Source organism: Hypomesus nipponensis, chromosome 1 (assembly GCF_054491055.1).
Source record: "Hypomesus nipponensis isolate SF chromosome 1, ASM5449105v1, whole genome shotgun sequence".
NCBI lineage: Eukaryota > Metazoa > Chordata > Actinopteri > Osmeriformes > Osmeridae > Hypomesus > Hypomesus nipponensis.
This window is the reverse complement of record NC_140361.1, coordinates 4,243,841-4,248,199: the sequence shown is the minus strand read 5'-3', so window position 1 is coordinate 4,248,199 and position 4,359 is coordinate 4,243,841.

Sequence of the window (4,359 nt, the reverse complement as noted above, 5' to 3'; positions counted from 1 at the left end):
CCTAATCATGCTTGGCAGCATGTTGTCGGGACACACGTCAGACTGATCTGAACTCTCTGGATGTGCGCGTGTGTGTGTGTTCAGGCTGAAACACACACACGCACGCACGCACGCACCCAGAACAATGGACACATTTGGTCTTTTTATCAAATACAAGAGGGAAATTTGTGTGGAGACAAAGAGAAAAAATGAGAGAGAACATTTGGAATGAAAAGAGAGAGAGATGGTAGTATTCTTCTTGTGTTATGTTCATCTAATCTGATCCACCATCTACCAACTCTTCCTACCAACCATGGACCATATATGGGCACGTTTAAAGATCAGCACAACATCTGCCGCCCAGTTCTGCATCAGACCGACCGGTTCTGGTTCTCTCTCGGTCCAGGTCGGCGTGGGCCGAAGCCAGGCTGTGTGTGGTCCACGGAGAGGACATCTGTCCGTCAGAGAACAGTAAACACCAACACAGGATCTATCTCCTGAGGATCAGGCCCATAAGGGTGAGTAAATACAAGCACCATAAGTGTTTCCAGGACCGGGGGGGGGGGGGGGGGGGGGGCATGCATTCAAATACCTCCTCAGATACCTGGGGTGCGTTTGATTCGCCTCACGCAGAGAAAAAGCAATCGAGCAATCAAGCTGTGTAAACTGTGAAACCCAGGAAGATAAATCCGATGAGGGTCTGTGCTGAAGAGAGGCAGCTGTGGATCGCCATGCAAAGCAGGTTTTGGAGAGAGCGGATCCCTCTTCATCCTCCTCATCCTCCTCCTGCTTCAAAACACTGCCCGGCTTGACTAATGGCTGCTTATCATATGCATGAAGGGAGTCTGAGAGCTATACTCTGCTCCCTTCAACCTCTCCCGGCCAGCAGCTAATTAATTGAGAAAGGCTCTGTTGCAGAAGCCTGTCATGGTGCTCTCGCTCTGCACCCGGTTCCTGGGCCCTTTGTTTAATTCACACCAGCACACAGACACACACATAGAGAAGAGGCACTCAGCTCTTGTGGTGTTAACAGATTGGTTTCTCTGACAGCTAATTTCATGCTTCGTTCATTGTGCTCGACGTTCTGTCTCAGGGTGGGTTCATAGGTCAGCGCCACCTGTAGCTAGTGTAAGGCTGGGTGTCAAACCTGCCCCCACCTCTCATATGCTAAAGTCTGGAGTTTCTGGACGGTCTCAATTTGATGGCTCTCACACCCCATTCAAGATGTGGTCTGATTGGTTGTTCTTGTGTATAAAGGGAATTGTAATGCATTGTTCTTTGGATTCTTCATCTCCTGAGACCTTCTCCTCAGTTCTGCCTTGTCCTACTGTCCTACTCCTTCCTCACCTCTTGCTTTCTCTCTGATTTACAATGATCATGGTAGAGTAGGTAAGATTGAAAACTTTCATATTGTAACATGTTTGCCTTGTAATTGATTTCATTCATTTGCAAAGTTATTAAATACGTATTTCACTTAACCGTACTTTGACCATTCTTGCTCTGATTTAACCCATAGAGTCAAATACCTGGAATTCTATTGGTATTGGCATTATTTAGTTCATGCTAATACACTGTTCAGTTTCCCATCTTCCTTTAAACCATAGGGGAATTCGTTTTGGTTGTTTGGACAATATTTACCCCCCTACAGTTTTGGTGACCCCGACGACGTGATATGTTTCGAGCAATTCAGTTACAGTTAGGCAAACCGGCGTTTCAAACCATGGTGCGGTGAGTAAGCATTTACAAATGTACATTAATTGTGTTCCACCTGGTTCTGTTGGTAGAAGCCTATTACTGGTTTCTGATATTAGCTCCTGCATGAAATGAACAAAAATGGAATGGGAAACTGAAGTTAACAAATTACTTAACCTATGGGAAGAAGTTAGCGTTAACCGAACGTTATCTCAATTGAGCAAGAAAGACAAGAACGGTCTTAAAATTGATTTTACGCTAGCTGAAATAATTGAACATTGGCGAACTGTAGGAGTCCATAAAAAGAAAGCAGAAAAGAAACAAACATTGAAGATTACTGTACATTATATTGGCAAATGTCTTCTCAACTCTGTCCTCAAAGCAGCGACACCTTTTAGTGCCACAAGGCAACACACCGCTAATAAAATCAGTGAAGAGACCAGCCATGCTGGCTCACATTCTACTAATGAGTGTTCAGACACAGAGAGTGGAATTGGTGCGCAAATTCCCAAACCGCGTTCTACAAAGAACCGTCGTGCTCCTGATCCGCCACGCATTGCTGCCATAAAAATGGCGACAGAGGCAAAACCCAAGCCCCAGCAGCCCCATCATATACAGTGTAACTTCTGTAAAAGACAAGGACACACCGAAATGCGATGTTGGGATCTTGGCAGGAATATGCCTATTCCACCCACACGCTTGTTTTATGCTAACAACAAAGTTAGATTTTGTCGTGCTTGTCTAAGAAGTGGTCACACTGAGTCCAAATGTTGGGATCTGGGAAAGGGTAGGCCTCCCCCATTTTTCATGCAGCATAAGCTGAGCCTTTATCAAGACAACCAAATCGTAAACTTTTTAACGTGATTACATGCAATTCCAACTATCTTTTACATTTACTTAATTCAGGTCCAAATTGTGATATTGCTACATTCCTACTGTATTACCCCTGTGTTTAGTCTTTGTTGTAGTTCAAAGATTCGTTCGGGACAGTTTATTTGTTGCTGCTCCAGTTCCTTTAGCTGCATATGCATAGTGCATATGGTTTGTCCATCCATTAGTTCCTATGTTGGTTTGTGTGGATGAGTATTGGGTATTATGGATCAGTATGTACCTTTGTGTGTTTTATAGAGTTGGTGGTAAATGTTCTAGGTTTTAGCTAAACTCACAATGGTTCCTGACCTGTAAATGTAGATTGGTATAACTTGTATTTTATTTTATGATTGCTGTGTAATTTATGTTTTGTTTATTTTGGACCCAAGAACGCTTTTGTTTTAATTGCCATTTTCATCTGCTAGATGATATGTTTGTGTACCTCTCATCTATCAAAATGGAGGACTGTTGTTCACCTATTTTTTCCATTTGAGTTTTAGGACACTGTCTCACTAATTTCCATTTGTATCCAATCCGACTCACTCAGACCCCAGACCACTCCAAACTTTACCATTTTCATTGTTAACCAAGTGCTGTGCTCCAATTGTGTTCTGCTGTAACAGGACAAGAACTTAAGTAGCAGGAATATGCTAACCAAGGGCACGTCTGCATGCCAATACAAAGGTTCTTCCAAGTGATCCTCTGAGCAATAGCCATGATCCAAAATTGGTCCTCTGAGCACTAGCCATGATCCAAAAGTGATCCTCTGAGCAATAGCCATGACCATTAGAATCTCAATGTTGACCTGTCTGCAATCAAGTTCCTTTTCCTATGGGTGCAGGTTATCACACGATGAACACAGCAGCTTTTCATGTGCTTTTGTGTCCAAGAGGGAGGATTGTAAGGCTGGGTGTCAAACCTGCCCCCACCTCTCATATGCTAAAGTCTGGAGTTTCTGGACGGTCTCAATTTGATGGCTCTCACACCCCATTCAAGATGTGGTCTGATTGGTTGTTCTTGTGTATAAAGGGAATTGTAATGCATTGTTCTTTGGATTCTTCATCTCCTGAGACCTTCTCCTCAGTTCTGCCTTGTCCTACTGTCCTACTCCTTCCTCACCTCTTGCTTTCTCTCTGATTTACAATGATCATGGTAGAGTAGGTAAGATTGAAAACTTTCATATTGTAACATGTTTGCCTTGTAATTGATTTCATTCATTTGCAAAGTTATTAAATACGTATTTCACTTAACCGTACTTTGACCATTCTTGCTCTGATTTAACCCATAGAGTCAAATACCTGGAATTCTATTGGTATTGGCATTATTTAGTTCATGCTAATACACTGTTCAGTTTCCCATCTTCCTTTAAACCATAGGGGAATTCGTTTTGGTTGTTTGGACAATATTTACCCCCCTACACTAGCGGTGACTAAAGGGCCAGGTTGGCCTGTGTGGAGAATACAGCAGCTGGCATATGACTCAATTATACTGTGTCATCACCGCGACGATGGAGATGTGAAAGTGGGAATGAAGAACAGGTAGAGGAGGAAAATTCCAAGAGGGGTATATGACCTCATCACCCCTTCACCCTCTCACCTCCTCACCCCTCACCCCTCACCTCCTCACCCCTCACCCTGGACCTCTGGGGTTATCGACAGGGAGAACATCATGCTCCCCTGGACGTAGGTCTCAAGCCCTAAAGCTCTCCATGTATGCAGAGGAATCCAAGTTCCTCGTTAAAATCTGCATTCCATTACCTCAGGCTGAGCTCTGAGCTCTGAGCTCCTTTCAGGACCGAGCAGCCCCTGCTCACCGGCT